The sequence below is a fragment of the Neovison vison genome, chromosome 6, assembly GCF_020171115.1.
Source record: "Neovison vison isolate M4711 chromosome 6, ASM_NN_V1, whole genome shotgun sequence".
In the NCBI taxonomy this organism is placed as follows: Eukaryota; Metazoa; Chordata; class Mammalia; order Carnivora; family Mustelidae; genus Neogale; species Neogale vison.
The window spans coordinates 97157620-97178475 of NC_058096.1; positions in this window are offsets into that span (position 1 = coordinate 97157620).

Below are 20856 nucleotides of genomic sequence, written 5' to 3' on the forward strand. Positions count from 1 at the left end.
CAGGATCCCTCATCTATAAACGAAGTTTGCTGTTGTCTCTGTCAAAATTTACAGGTGTTAGTAGAGTTGAACCCTATGAGTGTGTCAGTATGAGCATACTTCAGAATATATCGCTTAAGGTAGGCAAATAAATCTATCCATGGTACATTAGAGAAAGTTATTCAACTTCAACTGGGACCACCCTTGGTAGGAATGTTACTGTAGAATGTACAGTACATTCCTACTGTAGAAATGACTCTTGTCTTGGATCTCAGATTATACATGGTAAGCTCTTTAGTCTCAGAAAGGGTGAGATTCAATGATTCCATATTTCTGGGCATTTTGAATATGATTAAATGTTAATCACTTAAGCTGCACATATTGGTATTAAAGCTTTTCTGGTAATCTAACAAGACAAAAATTGAGTCTCTTCATAGATCCAGTGGCATATTTGAGCATTTGAGTGGAATGGTGTTTGATGATTGTTAAATGTGAAAGAGGATGAATTCTTAGCAAAAAAACCTTAATATTCAGTAAATGTTCTAAGGCACGTCTTCTACTCTTATCCAAGGGAATGGGATTTTTGTATGCATCTTATGAACAGTATGAGGATGGCCCTTAGGGTCCAGTGAATTTGAACAATTTTTGGACAATTTCTAAGAAGTTTTTACAAAGCTACCAAAATTATTCAAAATTGATTTTCTTCAGTATAACGTGGACATCTAAGAAAAGGAAGACTGGAAATAAAATTTTATTGAATTACTTCCTTTTGGACTATTTTAAAATTGCATTGCAGCAACTGTACTCTCCTTCTGGAATATGTAGATAAGAAGGGTCACAATTCCCATCTCTTTGGAATCTAAAATGGGCTGTCATAAAGGAATAGTGAATGAAAGTTAGAGACCATGTAGTCTGAGAGGCTGTAGTTCAAAGATTAAATCCATCCTTAGTTCATGAAGACCAGAGCTAACAATAGCTACATACTGAAGAAGGTGTGTTTGAAAATATGCTGAGGCTAGGCACTTTGAGTAGGGAAACTATGAGAACTGAAGTAGTTCATGAGATCCTAGGCACATACAAGATATAGGATGTTTTACAAGAATGAGAACATAGCATTCTTCTATGAGCATTTGGCTTTCCCTTACAAAAAAAAAAAAAAAAAGGCAAAAAAAAAAAAAAAGCGCCATACATTTCTTTTTCTTCTTGTACATGACCTGCACACTGAAAACAAAAATCTTTATATTTCTTGGAAATACTACCTCATGCCCACATTAAATTTTGTTTGTTTGCTCTTACTTTTTCTTATTTCAACGTTAAATCTTTGAGTTCCTTTGTAAATAAATCTCAGAGAGGAAAACAAGGACACTTTTAGTCAGGTAAATTTATACCTACCTTTTAGTCCTCTTTCACTCTGGAGAAATTTGCCTACAAAATTTATGATATTGAAATTTTTGGAGTTATGTGTTAAATGAATTCTTTTTCATGGGTACTCACACTCCTCATTATAAAAACAAATAGTTTTGACTTTCTCTTAGCTAATTTTATATTTGAGCATCCTGGAATCAAGGCCTCTTAGGCTGGGAAGGAACATTAAACATTATATAGCTCATTTACTCTTATATTACTGAGTCTACAGCATTTCAGTTAAATATCTGTGTGGCCTGAATCAATACTTCAGTGAATGGGAACATATTACCTTTTGAGGTGGTCTATTCTTTCTTTGGAGAGTCTGATCTATTAGAAAGAACTTATGAAACAGAATCTCTCTCTGACAAAATTGGGTGGCCACTTCAAGTGTTTCCATGATCGCCATCAGACCCCTACACTGTATCTACTGAGTCTTTTCTTCCCCGTGTCTTTCTGGAATCCATAGGTCTTTCAACTGCGTATTGTTTTTGATTTCTTCACTACTTTTGTCTCTCTCCTCTGGTCCCTGCTATTGGCGTATATTATGCTAAGTGTGACATCTGTACTTGATCACAACTGTCTAGAACAAAGTAGAAAGGAATTGTTATTTTGCTGGTTCTCTTAGAATAGCCTAAAATGCGATTAGACTTTTGGTGACCCTGTTTATTCCAGCCCTGCATGGTGCTTACTGTTTACTAAAACCTTCCACCTTCATATTACTTCCAATTCCTAAGGCGCAGCTCTTATCCTCTACTTGTTAGGTGCTCAAGCAAAAATTTGCCAGAAATTGCTATTCAATGGGCAATTTGTGACTATCAAGTAATCTTTCCTACTTTCATATACAAGTTATTGTGCCCAGATTTAAGGTTGAAGGGACAGAAAAAATAATTCACTTTGCATTTGTAGTTTTTTCAATTTTTATCCTCTGTGGTGGGTTAGAAAATTTCAAAGAAAAGCTAAAATAAGGTCACTGAAATACAAATAAAAAGAGTATGCATTTGAAAGAGTACCCTTAGCTAGGTATATACGCCTAGTTTGGACTAAAATTACAGCTTCTTTGACACTTGCTATCAAGTGCAAATTTTGAGGAAACTTCATTTCTTTTACTCTCTGTGCTTTAAGACTCATATAAAGACAGCCCTAAAAATAGTGACTATTATGGGGGAAAATGTAACTTTTGAAGTTTTAGTACTAGTTCTCTCTCATTCTGCATCATACCTGGATGAAAGTATGTCAGTTTTTGTGTGTGTCTTTTTTTAGAACTTATAACTAATGTTAATTTTGTATGTCCCAAACTAAGAATAATTATATCATATTTATGTATGCTGATTTGGTTGGTCTTTATATCTACAACCAAAATAAAATTAATATTCTTAAAGTAAGTGGAATGATCAAGTGAAAGGAATCACTTTTGGTGATTGTGATCCTTCCAGGATTTGTCAGGTGATTTTAGCAAGAGTTATCTGAAACAATGACTATATTGGCTCAGAAATAGCAGAGCCATTAAACATAAAGCACAATCCAAATCATGTATTTACTCTGACCCACTGGATCAATAGAAGCTGGCAAAAAAATAGAGAAATGCAAGAGAAGTTTTCTATGATATGCCACAAACATGTAATATCTTTCCTTAAAGTCACATGTAATAAAGAGTGCCATTTACTAATCTTAAAGCACATATCTAAATCCCTGTGTGTAATACACTTAAAAGGCATCTCTGAAATACCCAATTATGTGCTATACTGACACATTTTTCTCTTAAATTAGTGATTTACTCATTTAACGAATAAGGATGGTTCCAGTCTTAAATAAGTACTTTTGGCAACTCAAAAGACATTTAAATTCATTTGGAAAACAAAAGACTAAATGTAATCTTAACATTATCAGCATTTTAACTTTAATGTATTTTATTTTAATCACTTAATAACAACTAATGACAGCACTCACCATTTGAATAAAATATTGCTTTGTTTTGACAACACAGGTACAAATATATCATAGTTGCATTAAATTTAGACAAAATCAACTACAGTGACTCAGAAGAGTTGTTTTTAAATAGTGTCAGGATCTGATATTTCACTTACTGAGTGTATGTCCCAAGGTCTGACTCTACTGTAGTTCCAAGGTAGTTCATATTTAAGTAATAAAGCAAACAAATATATAATTCTCAAGTTTTATTCATGAATTTTGTTGTCATTACAGGAAAAAAGTAAGGCACTTTTACTATTTTGCCTGTAATAATATCACATACTTACATAGCATTAATTGCTAAATATTGTTTTATATATATATAATATGATTATATACACAAAATTAGTTAAAAATATGATGAATTACGTGTTATTACTATCATCCCATTCTCAAGATGAAAAACCTGAGGTACAGAAGGCTTTATGCTGGCATTTGTGATATTAATGAGAGTGCTTATACTTTTCCTGGATATTTATAATAATTGCTAATTATAGTCAAGGGCTTGGGAACTGCCACAAAAATATACAAAATAACTACACATTGTTTGAACATTACTAATAGAAAGGGAGATTTGGGAAAAGTCAAAGAGACATCAGGCATAGATAAAAAAGCTTCAACTATATTGAGGAACTAAAGGTCGGAATTAGCCTAAATAAACCTACAATTATGGTCAATACTCATAGTAGGTGCTCTTTGAGACCATTAATCTTATTGTATTCTTGACCGTATTGTAGGATTACATTAGTCATCTAGGGCTGCCATGACAAATACCACAAGCTGGGTGGCTTACAAGAAAAATTTATTTTCTCACAATGTAGAAAGTCCCAGATCAAGGTGTTGGCAGGTTTAGATTCTCTGGAGGAGGGATTTGGAATTTTCCTCTTTGCCTTCCCACTGTATCTTTACATGGCCTTTTCTCCCTGCACACATACTCTTGGTACCTCTTCCTCTTCTTGTAAGCAATTTTTATAATTCTAATGAAATAGAGCTTCACTCCTATGACCTCATTTAACCTTAATTACCTCCGTAGAGGCCCTATCTCTAAATATAATCACATTGTAAGTTAGTGCTTCAACCTATGAATTTTGGGGTTGGGGGAACACAATTCAGTCTATAACAGACATTATGACAAAAATTTAAGCCCTAGTTAATGAACATAGCTTTCATGAATTTCTCAATTCCATTTTATTGCCCCTTTATGTAACCATCCATTAATATGCAAACATTTTAACTATCCATATTTATAGACTGGTATTTTTCTTCCGTTTTTAATCTTTGGAGTTTTCTTTTTGAAATAATCAGGTTGTATGTTTTCTCCACTTCTTTCTTCTTTTTCACATAGGAACTGAATTTTGGTGCTTAACCAAGACGAAATAGGAGCTATATCATGTTTCAAAACTGTCCTTGTTAGCATTTTTTAATATTTCTTATCAAAGCTTGAGGTCATCTACAATCATTTTTCTCTTTTTTATCTATTTATATCAATTTAGGAAACATTAAAGAAATTTTTACCTATTTCTGTTGTAGCTGTTTTTATGCTTGTATTATTTTGAGATGGCAATGTTCTCATGTTAATGAGATAGGAAAGGAGAATCAGAAAAACTGATTCAATCTAACCTCTCTTCTACTAACTTCTCCATCTCTGCCACAAGGAGATGAATCAAACACAATTGCATGAATTTTATAAAAATATTTATCATCTAAGAAATATTTGGATCTTCATATAGAGATATACTTTATAGCCAACTTTCTACCATCAGTGGTTACAATAGAATATGTCTGGCCTGGATGATCCACAATAGTTCCAAGTCCCCAGATCCTTTATTTAGAGTTGTAATATGCTTCACGTAGGTAGATAGATAGATGATAGAGATATAGAGATAGAGATAGAGATAGAGATTCTGATTTGCCTTTCAATTTGTTAACTACTTCCTTCCATAAAGATTATCATTTATGACTTAATTGATCAAAAAGCATTGTGAAAAATGGTGAGAAATCAGTTAGAGCAGCGTAGTTTGTAGATAATTAGGAGTGGTAGGTATTATTTAAATACAGAATGTATTTTGTTTACATTCCAATTATGGTAACAAAAATCCCCAAATAACAGTGGCTTGGGCAATGAAGAAATGTAACTTTCCTTATGCATGAAAAAGTTAAATACTCCAAGGCCAGCATTGTATGCCACAAGTGTCACAGACTAAGGCACCTATCCTAATACTCCACCGTACAGAGCCTAGCTCTTTAGTCCGAGATGAAGAAGCCTACAACCCAAGAAGAATGATGGTGTGCGGAACCAAAAAGAAGAGGGAAAAGAGATCACGTGCACTATTCCTTAAAGGGGAATTTTGAGAGCTGTTATTTATTTCTTTCTTCAGCCCAGTTGTCAGAACTGTGTCTGACAAATGAGCTGCCTTAACAAGGCATGATTGCTCCTGAGGTTGGAAAATAAACTCTATTCTGGGCAGCTGTGTGCCCACCTAAGAATCACTGTATTTTGGAAGAAAGGGAGGATGGATATGGGGGATAGCTGGCAGTCACTACCACCGTCCATCCCTTCTGCACTTGAACATCTATGTACATTGTTTTTCCCACATACAGAACAGCAGTACCAAGAAAAATGACCCAAAAATCATCAAGCTACTGTATCCAGTTCAAAGTCTATATTTCTTGGTAGTGTGTACTTTTCTTTTTGTAGCTGTGTTTTGTCGTAGTCCACTGAATTAAAATTAAAGGTAGATTATTTACTTTCACATATCTAATACAGAGTGATAGATGTGAAAGTTACCAGTTTCTTGGCTCTCCACTCCAAATTCATTCCTGTTGCCTGCTCTGTGAAATGTATATAGACCCTTTAAATATACTTGTTTGGCCAGCTGTCCCTGAAACTGTCAGTATATGGTACTGGAGAGACATCACAGGAGGAAAACAGTTTTGCTTGCTGGTTCTGGGTGACTGAAGTATGTTTGGTCTTCTCCAGAACCTTGCTCCTATAGCTCTGAGCTTCTTTGTGGGCTACCTCCTACAGCTCCTGCATTGTGCAGTGGCCAGAAGCACCCAGCAACCAGCTGCTTCCTGTGGCACAGAGCCCCTCTTAAGTGGTTTTGTAACAAATTGCCTTCAGTTACTGGGTATTTAGGGGGGCAAGTAGGAGACTCTGCCACATATAGCTCCTGTGATTCATACATATAGACCAATATAAGAAGGTTATGTGTTTATAGACACATTGTAAATTAGAAAATAACACAGTTTTTGTCCTTGAACATCACGAAGCTTCTTACTTTCAAAATAAAGAGGCTGGTTAAATTTTACCAAGCACTTTAAAGCAATACTGGAAGAAATCATCTTTTTGAGAAAGAAGCTCTTCCATTTGTCTAGTTTCAGAAACTAATTTCCAATTCTTTTTTTTTAAGATTTTTATTTATTTATTTCAGAGAGAGAGAGCACAAGTATGGCGGGGGCGGGGGGAGGCAGAGGAATAAGGAGACTCCTGCTGAGCAGAAATTTTTTTGGTGGGAGTAGAGGGGTTGATGCAGAGGCTCCATCCCAGGACACTGGGATCGTGACCTGAGTAGAAGGCTGACACTTAACAGACTGAGCCACCCAGTGGCTCAGTTTCTAATTCTTGATTTATGTTTCAAGAATTTTAGGTAACAACTGTGCAGCAGGGGTTGAGACCCTTTTTTTTTCTTTTTTTTTCTTTTTCAGATTTTAATCTCACTTAGTCCCCCAGAGACTATGCATACTGAGATCCTCAACAGAAGAGAGAAGAGAAAGAGAGAGAGAGAGATTTTCTTTAATTTAAGAATAAATAAAAGGACAATTTAATTCACTTTTTCACCCAAGGCCATCTTACTAAGAGTTAGTGACAATCTCTTGTTCTCTAAAACCATTTATGACAGTAGTGTAGGTCATACAAACAACACAGGGAATTTAAGATGAGTCATTCAACATTTTAATATGTACACTGCCTGATGTAACTGAGTTTTACAGAAACTGGTAACACTTTGACAGTATGTATTTTTAAAAGCATCTTTTTACAAAAGTCTCAAAGCACTTTGCATTTGAAACATTGAAAGCTCAAAAGAAAAAGTTTGAAATCTCAAGCAGTGGGAAGCATAGATCAATTTGGGAGTAATTACTTCAATTATTTCTAATAAAATCATTTTGTATTAAGTGAAAATAGTCTTAAGTTTAACATTCATTGAGGATTAAAGTGGCAAGCTCAAACCTTTATATTTCCATTAAAAAAATGAGCCCTATTATCCATATTGAGTTAATAGGCTCTTGTACGTTGGGTTTTTTATTTTTGTTTCTGTTTTTATTTTTTCTGAGAAAAAAGAAAAGTGAATAATTGTTTGGACTAATCAAGAAGGACAGCCAAATAAATTTTTTCTTAAGTCCAGTTACACTGCAATCATCAAAAAACTAAAAATATAGATGACAAATTCCTTCCATTGGTCAGAAATTTTGCATGGGATTCCAACCCAATATTTTTAGCTTCACTGCAGTACTGTCTACCTTCATTTACTTGGGAATGATCTTTAGACTTCTGGTGGTTAAGAACACAGATTCTGCAACCTATTTCAAATCTCAGCTCACAAACTGTTAATCTATGTGATCTTGGATAATTCACTTAAACTTTGTGTCCCAGTTTCCATCTTTGATTAATAGGAATAATAATAGCACCCATCTTGAAGTATATATTAAATATATATAATAAGTATATATATTAAATAAATCTATATATTTAAAGTATGTAGAACAGCATCTGTCATATATTTAGTGTTATTTGATTTTAGCTATTGTTATTGGGTTTTTTCCAGCTCTAAGATTTTATGATTCTATGATCTTCTCTTCAGCCTTCTTTATATGAAAATATATGCTATTGATAGATGCTTTGTGTTTTGCAGCATTTTATAAGCATTAACCTCATGCTGCAAGTAATGTAACAGCTTATGATTTGCAATGTGTGGATCACACAGTAAGAAATTTCTCTTAATAGAGCACCTTCTAAGAAAGGTTCTGTTTAACTGGAAAGCTTGTAATAGTCAGGTAAGAGCCACAAGTCCAAATATCTGTAAAAAATAGGTCATCCCCCCCCAACTTTAAATACGTGTGTGTGTGTGTAACATAAACATACATATGTATATATATAATAAACATCCATACACACATGTATATAAACATACGTATATACGTATATATGTGTACGCTGGTTAATGATACATAGATAGAAATGTCTAATTCCTCCACAATGAGTGACTGGTGAAAATCTTTAACCAAAGGAGGAAGACAGAACTCTCTTCTGGAATAGCCCAAGTATATCTATCTGTCAGAGATTTTTTTCTTTGTGAACAGTTCAGATTTTAGTAATAATTTTTTATTGTTTCCTAGGGCATTTTATGCAAATATCAGCTGGGCATCTGTACAAAAAAATTTTGTACAAAACTTTTGTACTAAAAATATGGACAAAAAATTTTAGCTACTCAGTCTAACATGATGTTAAAAATTTAAGGCAGAGATTTTGTTAATTTTGTTTTTGTTATTCTGGGTATTTCTATATGTAAGAAGTTTCTATTTTCCCTAATGTGCCTTTTAGATTACTGGGTAAAATCTCTTTTTTCCTTGGTTAGAATAATTGATTCAAAATATAGTAATTCTCATTTTAATTTTGAACCATGCAAATGTGTCACCTATTCAAAATATTTTAATCAATAATTTAAAAATGCAAAAGAAATAAAAATATATTTCCTAAATTAAAGAATTTGTCTTCATGTGTAAGGGAGTTTTAATAAAATATGAATATTAAATGAAGTTTTAATAAAAGCCTCTCCACTCAAGACTTTTATTTTTAACTATTTTGTCCTCACATTCTTATAGTCCTTATGACCCAAATTAAAAAAAAAATTAAATTACTTTGTGTATGATAAACTTTTCTTCACTTTCTTAAAAATGTTATAAATCAAGTGGATGTTTAGGCTGCAGAGTGGAAACATAACTTGAACTTCCATCCAGTGATAGTAAGACTTGAAGGATGACAAATTCCCTCACAATAAAAAATGGATCCTGAAGAAGCTGATACAATGTCTGAAAATCTTACAATTAACATTATCCCTTGAGGGCTTTGTGGAGACAACCATTTTAATTAGGTTAAGGCATTATATTTCCTGGGTAAATCATTTGCTACCCAAACACAATAGCATGGATTTTTCCATCTTATTAAAACTCATTGACACACAGAAGAACCCTGAGGAAATGACATGAGATTAAAAAAACAAGCATGTTTCAGAGAAATGAAGAGGTACAGAAAGGTCAGATTCATAAGAATTGCCAGGTCCAGTGGGCATTTCTAGACCAAAAGGGAGCATCATGAGGTTTCGACAATCTCTTCTGGTTTCTCCTTAATTTTTCACCATATTAATATTATTTGGGTTAAGTCTTCTTTTGTTGTTTTCCATTTTTGTTTTTTATTTCATTGGCTTTGATAACTGGTTCTTTAAAACAAGAGCCACCCACAATTGATTTGACCTTGTATTGTCTCTGTGCTGGTTAGCCATGATCTCAAATTGTCATTCTATCCTTATATTGCTGCAAGAATTTGGTTTTGCAATATATATCTGCACATTCCCTTTTACTATTTTCAAAAATAATAAACAAAAACAAATAAAGAAAACTGTAAGCAAGATAATAGTAACACACCAATGCATGGAACCCTGAACATGAATAATAAACAATAGAAATTGATGGAGAAAAATCATTTAACAAAATTCAACACCTCTTCATGATTGAACTTTTAGAAAACTGGGAATGGAAATACACTTTATAAATTTCATAAAAGCATATCCAAAAAAGCTAAAGCTAACAAAATACTTAATGGTTAAACACTGAAGGCTCTTCCATTAAGATCTCTTAATAGTTCTCCCCTTAAAGAGTAAGATGAGGATATATACTCTCACTACTTCTATTTAGAATTGTACAAGAAACCTCAGTCAATGCAATAAGAAAAGAAAAATAAATGACATATGGCTTGGAAAAGAAGTAAGTCTTCCAATTCACAAATGCAGTCTTATATGTATAGAATCCCGAGCACAGGAAAACAAAACAAAACACAATTCTTAAAAATAATAAATGAGTTTCCAATGTAACAAGATACAAGGGTTTTGTTTTTTTTTTAATGAAAAAAACCAACCATAATATTTCCTAGCAATGAACAAAAGGAAACCAGTTTTAAAAAATAGTATTTACAACAGCTGCCCCAAAATGATATACTTAGGTATATAGGTAACAAAATATATCTAGAAATATCTAGAAATATGTTGAAAATTATACAATTTTGATTAAGGTAATCAAAGACCTAAATAGAGAAATATGTATTTATTCATAAATTAGAAGGTTCAACATAGTAAAGATGACAATTTTATTGCAAGTAATTGGGAGCAAATTAGATGTTGCAGAAGAAGGTACAGTAAACTTGAAGATGTAACAGCATAAACTCAAAATGAAGCAGAAGAAAATAAGGACTACGAAAGAAATTATCAGAACCTCAGTGATGTGCATGGGAAACACTGAATTGTGCAACATACATTTAATTAAAATCCTAGAAGAAAAAAAAGTGTGAGGAAGGAAAAATACTTGAGGAACTTAGGTCTGAAAAGAAGGTGAAAGCTACAAACCACATTTCCAAAATACTCAATGAACACACATACACTCTCTCTTTTTCCTTTTCTCATTTGTTTTGTTTCTTAAATTCCACATATGAGTGAAATCATATAGCATTTGTTTTTCTGTAACTGAATTATTTTGTTTAGCATAATACTCTCTAGCTCCATCCAAGCTATTGCAAATGGCAAGATTTCATCCCTTTTTTTAGTGAATAATATTCCACTACAGATATGTATCACATCTTTATTCGTCTATCTATTGATAGACACCTGGGCTGCTTCCATAATTTGGCTATTATAAATAATGTTGCTATAAACATAAGGGTGTATGTATTCCTTTGAATTAATGTTTTTATACTTGGGGGGTAAATACCCAGTAGTGTGATTACTGGATTGTAGGGTAGTTCAAGGAACCTCTGTGCTGTTTCCCACAGTGGCTTCACCAGTTTGCATTCCCACCAACAGTGTATGAGGGTTCCTTTTTCTTCACATCCTTGTCAACACTTGTCAGTGCTTGTGTTTTTGGATTTTAGCCATTCTGACAGGTGTTGAAGTGATATCTCATTGTAGTTTTCACTTGCATTTCTCTGATGATAAGTGATGTTGAGCATCTTTTCCATATGGTAATTTTGTATTTTTGAGGAAATCCCATATCATTTTCCACAGTGACTGTATCATTTTTACATTTTCACCAACAGTGAACAAGTTTCCATTTTCTCCACATCTTCACCAATACCTATTATTTTCTGTAGTTTGATAGTAGCCATCATAATGTGTGTGAAGTGGTATCTGGTTATCGTTTTTGTTCACATTCCCCTAGTGATCAGTGATATCAGGCACCTTTACACATGTTTTCCATTTGTATATCTTCTTTGGAGAGATGGTTATGCAAATTCTTTGACTAATTTTGAATTTTTTTTCTTTTTTGCTTTTCTTTTTCAAAATTTTTTGGGACATTCTAGGTAATTTACATATTTTTTAAATATTAGGAATAGCTTGTTAATTTTTTCAAAATAATAGTGGGAGTTGCTTGGCATTGATTTGAATATATAGATAAATTTGGGAAGAATTGACATATTAACATTATTGACACTTCTAATTCATGAAATGCACTATACCTTACCATTTATTTAGGTCTTTAGTTTCTCTCAGGAATCTCTTGCACATATCTTATTAAATGTAATCCTAAATATTTCATGAATGAAATATGGCTTGTATAACATTATGATATGAAAATGACATGTTTTAAATTTCAAGTCCAATTTTTTTTGGAGCAGAATATAGGATTTGTATATTGACATTTTATCCTACAACTTTGTTAAACTCATTTATAATTTGGGGTTTTGTTTTTTTCTTTTTACCAAAAAGATTCTTTAGGATTTGCTACATAAATGATCCTGTCATCTATAAATAAGGATGAATTAATCTCTTCCCTTCCAAAACACATGCCTTTTCATTCTTTGTTAAATAAAGTGGTGAGAGCCAATATCCTTTTCTTATTCCTGAGTTTGAGGGAAGCACTTAGTTTTTCAACTGCAGTAGATGTTAGCTGTAGAATTTGATAGATGTTCATTATCAGGTTGATAAAATTACTTTCTAATCTTAGTTCCTGTGAATTTATGTGTTATAACATTGTTTTGTTTTGCTTTTTTTGGTTTGTTTGTTTTTGTTTTGTTTTTGTTTTAAGAGAGGGGTGGGGGAGAGAAAGATGGAGCGAGAGGGAGAGAGAGAATCTTTAGCAGGCTCCATGCCTAGCGTGGAGTATGACACCGGGCTGGATTTCTCAACCCTGAGATCATGACTGAGCTGAACTCAAGAGCTGGACACTTAATTGAGCCAACCAGGTGCCCCTACATGTCACAATTTCTTAATTCTTGGCCTTTCTAATTAGCTTTGATTAACTGCTGGATATTGAGTTTTATGTTGTGGAGTACTTGGATTTTGCAGTCTTTCCTTAAAGATTATTGTATTTTTTCTGGAAGACAGTTTAATGATTATGGATCAGTTTAATCTTTTTGAGGCCTGTTTTTAAGATTTGACAAGGTAGATATTGACTAGTGTTTAGGAATAATTTAGTTCTACTACTCAGGTTTGGCTTTCTGGGGTTTCTACTGACTTCCCTAGGGACTATCAGACAGACCACTTCAGTCAAGTTCAGTGTTTCCCTTCCCAATGTGAGCCCTAGAATTCTGCAGTTAACAGGTCATTTTTTGCCTAGCTTCATGGAGTTTGGGTATATGCAGGTACAGATTAGCTATAGCAATAAACTCAAAGGGACTACTATGCAGATTCCTAAAGCTCTTTTTTTTTTTTTTAACTTTTTTTTAATCTCAAGTTTTGCCTTTCAAGTCCTAGTTACCTTACATTCCCTAAAGTACTTTTTTCTTCACTCAATGAAATCACCATGCCTTGCTTGTGATTGTCCTCATTCTGCTGTAGTCCTGATTGTGCCTCCAGAAGAACCATGGTGCTCATCAGGCTCACTTCTATTCATTTCCCTCTTTTTCAGGGATCGTAAGTTTACACTGTATATTTTCCAATATCTGAAAACAGGGATTTGATGCATTTTGTCCAGTTTTCTGGTTGTTTCCAATAGGAAGTTCGGTACAGATTCTTCTACTTCACAATGGTTGGAAGCAGAAATCTTGTTACATTTCTAAATTAGATTTTGGGGTACCTGAGTGGCTCAGTCAGTTAGGCATCTGTCTTCACTTTGGGTCATGATCCCATGATTCCTTTGGCTGGGATCGAGCCCCACATTGGGCTCCCTGCTCCACAGGAAGTCTGCTTCTCCTTCTCCCTTCCCTCCCCCCACTCATGCTTACTCTCTGTCTCTCAAATAAATAAATAAAAATCTAAAAAAAATTAATAAAATTAGATTTTATTTTTTTAGAGCCATTTTAGGTTCACATCAAAATTGAGTTAAATTGGAAGATTTCTCATGTACTCCTTACCCCCACACATGAATAATCTCCTCCATCATCAACCTCTTCCACCAGAGTGGTTCACTTGTTATAATTTATTATAATATATATAATATAACTTACACGAACAAATCATTATCACCCAAACTCAGTAGTTTACATTAGGATTCACTCTTGGTGTTGTACTTTTCATGAGTTTGGAAAAACATATAACGACATGTTTGGTGTTAGTGATCCAGATTTAGGCATCTTAATAGGCATATAGTGATATCTTATTTTAATTTGTATTTCCCTGATGGCATACGATGTGGAGCATCTTTTCATAGGCTTATTTACCACCTGTATATCTTCTTGATGAAGTGTCTGTTAAGCTCTTTAGACCATTTTCTTAATTGAGTTGTTTAGATTCTTATTGTTGAGTTTTAAGAGTTCTTCATATATTTTGGACAACAGTCCTTTATCATAAATACCTTTTGCCAAGTATTGTCTCTCAGTCTGTGAATTGTCTTCTATTCTCTTGGCTTTGTCTTTAGCAGAGTGGAGGTTTCTAATTTCAAAGTAGTCTAACTTATCAAGTTCACAGAAAGAGAGATTGAGAGAGAGAGGGAATGATTATGTGTGTTGAGTCCTCTTTGAGTGGCTCTCATTTTTACTTATATGCATGTATGTGGAATCACCATTTAGCAGCATATTTATTAACATGCACATATGTTTTCAAGTGGAAAGAATAATATGGTATGAGACTATGTACACAAAAAGTCAGACGCCAGTCTTTCTTTTAGTTCTGTAGCACTGGGCAAGTTTTTTACCATCTCTCTTTTTTAGTTCTCACATCTATGGATTAGGAATAATAGAATTGTTGAGAGGTTTAAATGAATTATTATGTGTAAAGACACTCAAAATAGAGCCAGGCAGGTCTAAAGGTTTTCTACAAATATTAGTTGTTGTTTTTCTTTCTGCCTTTGTTTTACTCTAATTTCTGATCTTTCTCCATTAATATGTATAACTCATGTGTGTTGCAAAAATTATAAAAAATTATATTTGAAAAATGCTGGGAGAGCATGTAGAACAAGTATAAATACTTCCTAAAAATGTAAAAGTTCCCGCATTTTTAGTAAACCCTCAATGTTAAGGTTATGAATTGTTGTGGCTACCATGATATCTTTACAAGAGGCTGAGAGTTGGGGTTGTGTGCAGGACTCTGTGTGAAGAGACTTATTGCTTTGGATTAACAATCTGACTTTCTATCCAGGCTTTGCAGGGTCTTGGGGGTTCTACTGAAGTGCCTCCAGGGTTAGTGAGGAAATCAAAGGAAAATGAGTGTGCGTGGGGTCCAGTCTCTCCTCCTTTTTTTTTTTAATTTTGGCAACTTCATTTTTATCAGTTTTATGTAGAACACTTTTGGAAAAAAAAATCTGAAAAAAACCTGTAATGGATCAAATGGAAATGTCCTACAAATATTTGAAGCACATCAGGCCTATGAAGATGACTCATTTGAACATTTAAGAAAAAATATGTGCAATGAGCAGAAAAGACTTTTCGTGGAATAAACACTACTTGTCAATTTCATGAGAATGATTAATGACAATGTTTTTTAATAAGACCAAATACCATGATGACCCAAGATCCATTAATTATTGTAGAAAACTTCTGAATTTTATGGTAACTCTCATCAATTTTCTTAGTCTATGAACAAAAAATTGTTATCAGATCACCTCTCATGTTCTTAGGATTTTGAAATTTAAGGAACCCTGAAGTATGTCAGTGCCAGTTTTCACAAGACAACTCAATTATAAAAGAACTTCTAGAATTTGTTGTCCTAAAAAGAGAGGCTTTTCCAGACACGACTCACTGAAACTCATTTGCCAGCTCAAGTTGGAGTCTCAGAGCCTCTTTGTGATGCTAAGATTATAAACCAGATGCCTCCAATCAAGATCAATTCCAGGAAATGCTGGCCCAGTCTATACTCCAAAAAAAAAAAAATGCTCAGAACTTTTTGGACTATATTCATCTATTCATGGTGAGTTAGAATTAGAAGGAAAAGGATCTTTCTTTAGAAAGCGTCCAGTGTTTCTCAAAAATCTTTTGCCATCCCATGTTTATTTACCCAGGAAGTAGGAATTAAAAGTGGATTTATAGAGGTGATGATTTTGCAGGGTCTCTTGATTCAGGGAGGCCTTGATAAGTGGCAGATGCTTTATCATGAAGGTTAATGGGCATGTTGCAGAAACAGTATGTTTTCTCCCTTGTACCAAGTAAGTACCTTTCTGATGATACAGCTTGGAAGCTTCTCTTCAAATCAGAATGATGAGATTTTCTAAGTGGCAGATAAGTAACTTATTCTATCTTTCAAATAATCAGTTTAAAACAACCATAGAAAGAAAAACTCAAGTGGAGGTTTAGGGCCTGTGCATAGAGACATGACAACGACAATATGGGTAAGCAGTGAGCCTAAAGGAAGCAACAGTAGTAGGAACAGAATGTTTAGGGGAATTAGAGAAGAGCAGAAGAGTCTAATAGCACAGAAAGCAGAAAAGAAAAAAAATGAAAAAGAAAGAAATCTAATTAGAAACAATGTACACAAGAAATTCTTGTCTACCTAAAAATTAAGTTGCTCGCAGAGGGGTAGCACAGTTTGCTGCAAATAATGCTGTAAAAAGAAAAGTGCAATTTAGTTAGCAAGAACAGGGACCAAGAAGTGAAGGGGTAGCCTGAGACAAAGACCTAGTCTCCATACCAGAAAATGATTTCCATCTCTCTACGGTAGAAGGAATAATGGTTTAAATGAACTCTAAAGTGTACATTGTCTTATCTATACTTGTAATGAAATTGAGTACATTTGATTTAACTGCTTGTTTTGGTAATAATTTATCCATACTTCAATGACTGAGAAATTTTGAAATCATTTTTATCTAAGCCCTTGTTTAAGAGTACTAAAATAGCAATCTGTTTTTAAGGATGCTATCATGTTGCTGCTAATAACATTTCTATTTGTAATAGAAACAAATGAATACAGTTGGGCCCAAGCTTTTGCTATGCTCTAGAATATTGACCATTTACTTTTACCACAATTAATTTCTGTCCCATTCTATTGAAGTAACTAGGATATTTTATGTAGTCATGTTTTATTGGTGCCTGGGACATACTAGAAAATAAATGTTTGTGGATAGAGTCAAAGATTGGTTCATTTCTCAATGACCTGCAACATTTCCATACTACATATAAACAACTGGTACTTAACAGATCTCCAAAAGATTACTAAATTTAAATAAAAGTAGTACTTGTGTTTTCCTTCCTGATAGTTTTTCTAGTCCAGAAAGTTAATCTATTTTATTTCTGTATGAATATAAAAGACTAAAAAAAGGAAAATCTTCTTGCATTTTCATTTCAACCTATTTCCAAAGTTCACATTGTTGGAATCGACTAGCTAAAAGCAAATTGAAGCCTGGCCCAAGTTAACTTGATATGCTTGATTAAAAAAAAAAAAGTAGTCAAAATAGCACAATCGATTGTAAGTGTAGGCATAGTTGATAATTGCAGAGTTTAAAGTCCAATCTTAAATTTGCAAAGGGTTTAGAAATAAAAGTAGAAAATCCATTAATTATTCAAAGCACTGTAATTCAAAGAATGGTGTTTCACCTGTCAGTTTAGATGATTAGGGAACAGTGATCCCCTCATTGTGTTAGCTGTCCAGATAATGTCTTCTGGTAAACAAAGCTTTCTGTGGTGTTACAAGGTCACACAATCATTTCAGAATGTAAATAAAATTATATTCTTAAAGGCAAAACTAACGAGGGAAACTTGCATGTCATTCAGCCACACTCACAGTAGATAATTTGCCATCAAGGTTCTACTGCTTCTTCATCACCAGCACAGTACCTCTTACCTTTGTCTTCACATATTATTCCATTCTGAAATATCTGCATTTGTTGGCTTCTGCCCTCCTGGGGGAAGAACTACCACCAGAGTGTGCATTATCTCTTAAGAGTGGATGTCAGTCAGCAGCCACATAGTCAAACATTCCCCCCTAGTTCCCTGTCTTGACAGTATGACCCACCCTCCTCAAGGATCATTTTCATACGGTTGGAAATGTTTCTAGTTTGAATAATGCAGGACTTGGCACTGGTGACTTTGTTAATGATTTTCCCAGTTTCACTCATAGCTATTTTATTAATGAGGGACATAATTTTAGGTGCAAGAAGCTTAATGCAAAATCTACACTCTCTGCCAGTATTGTAGTATCTCCCACCTGGCGCAGCCTCTGAGTGGCTCTAAACTTGAAGTCTTCATATGCTAACATATTGATATTTTATCATTACCTAACATATTGGTATTTTATAATGGTGCTAATTCAAAGATAATTAAAATCACATTGTTGCATTTAATTATGGCCAGAGGCTCATGAACAAATTCAATTTTGTATTAAATAATGAATTAATTTCAGCAAATAATATAAATGTTCTAGGTTATGCAAGTAACATTGTGTTTGCAATATTAAACAAATTGTCAGTACCAGTTTGTTGTCATTTTTATCAAACAACCAGTTATGAATCATTGCACTAATAGATTTTGTTTTTGAGTATTGGATCAGTATTAAGGGAAATAAAAATGTTGATTAATATATGAATTCTATCCTGGGGGAACTTAGAATCTAGTAAGTAGATACATCAAGTAAACTAAAAAATATGCAAAGATGAAACAGAGAGACCAAAAAATGGGTGTAAGAAATCAAAATTATATCTGCTTTGAGGTTTCAAGTATTAGTGACCTAGGGAACTGAGCATTAACAAAACAGACATGACAAAAGAAGGAACTAGTTTGATGGGAAGGAGAGGGGGATGAGTTTGGTATTGAACATGTTGGACTGGGATTGATGTAATGGTTATTGTAAGGACCTATTTAGCTAGAACACTTCCATCTGGTTAAGCAATAACTTTTTTGTTTAAAACTTAAACTGTCTCTGCCCCCCTACCCCCAGGGGACTTACTTAAAAACAAGTCCTAGAAACCAGTCCCAGGTAACAAAACCCAAAGACAAGGGTGGGTCAGGCCAGGTGGAGACATCCGATGGGGGGGTGGCGCATACTGTCTCCCTAGTTACCAAGGAATATGGGCCCCGCCCTTGGGGCATCTTTTGCTCGCCAATTCTGACCAAGGTGATAGGCTGGTTCAAATATCTACTAGGGTAAATTATAATTCAATTGGTCACTTATGTGTGACCTAACATGACTGTACAGCTTTCTTTTGTGTGTTACAATTTCGTTGGCCACCTGTGCGTGGCCAGGCCCAACCACATGGCCTTTGCCCTTAAAAGCTAGTGTGTGAAGCAGAGAGAGGTCCCCCTTTCTGTAAGAGGTGCGGCCCCAAACATTTGGTTTGACTCTTGATGCTTGGCGTGAAATAAAGCTTTGCATGACCTTAGCTTTGTATCAGTCTCGCTCCTTTAATCATGGACCCATTATTGGGGGACTAACAGTTATCAAAGTTTTGTTCTTGGAATTCCTTTGCTCTCTTAAAAATTACTGAAACCTCTGAGGAGGACCTTTCTTTATATGAGTTTTTTTTATCTATCAACATTCACAACATTCACAAGGTGAGAAATTGTAGAAATTTATATTAAATAGTTTAAAACAACAATCAAGTCATATCAATATAATTAATATATTTTATGAAAATAACCACATTTTAAAAAAATGTTAGGGAGTAGACTGGTAGGCATTATTTTAAATTTTTGAAAATATCTTTAACCAATGGATTAATACAAAACAGTTATTCCTTTTTTTTTTTTTTTTAAGATTTTATTTATTTGACAGAGAGAAAGAGGGATCACAAGTAGGCAGAGAGGCAGGCAGAGAGAGAGGGGGAAGCAGGCTCCCCGCTGAGCAGAAAGCCTGATGTGGGACTCAAACCCGGGACCCTGAGACCATGACCTGAGCTGAAGGCAGAGGCTTAACCACTGAGCCACCCAGGCACCCCAGGACAGTTATTCTTATATATGTTTCTACAATATCACACATAATGTAGATTCTGGAAAACTCCACTGTAAACTCTTAACAAAATAAGAATGAAAATAAGGGCAAATAGTGCCTAAGTATTATTATTGATGAGGGAGCAGGAGGCTGGCTGAAGACAAAGCAAAAGCTGGCACCTTGCACCCCCTCTCCACCTGCTCCCCTCTGTTATATGTGTAGCATTCCTCAGGCACCCCTGACTGCCATAAACGATAAACAAATAACTTGCAGAGCTCACAATCCTGCAAGACAGGAATCTCCCTTGGTTTACAAATGTCCTAGAGATCTACAAAGAAGTTACCTTATCAATAGCACAACTTCCAGAGGCAAATAACTCAGTTCCTCAAGCCCTAATGTCTCCCTCCCCACCATAAACAAAACTGAAGGAGGCTGAGGTAGAAGGAAATGTAAATATAGTTAAGTCTCTTCTAAACCTAAATCTCACTAACAAAGATGCTTGATAGCAGGATTGTGACATCCTACCAAGAATCTCCCAACTATCTTGATGTTAATGGCTGGCCAAAAGACAACATTGATCAAGCCGCAGGCTTCCGGTATCAGGGCACCTTGTAGGCCCTCTTTAGCATATGAAAGCTTCGTTGAAAGCTCCCTTCCCCTCACCTTCCCCCAACCACAGGATACATAACCTGCCATCCCTCACAACCCGGGGCAGCAGCTCTTCCTGCCCACGGGTCCTGTCCTTGTGCTTTAATAAACCACCATTTTGCACCAAAGATGTCTCAAGTATTCTTTCTTGGTCATTGGTTCTGGAACTCAGCCCACCGAACCTCACCTAGGTTCTAGAACTTCATCAATTATGAAAACAGTTTTATCTTGGTCAGATGTTGGGGTTAATGTAGAGGCTAAAATCAGCCATAATGCCTGGCTTGCTAAAAATGTAACA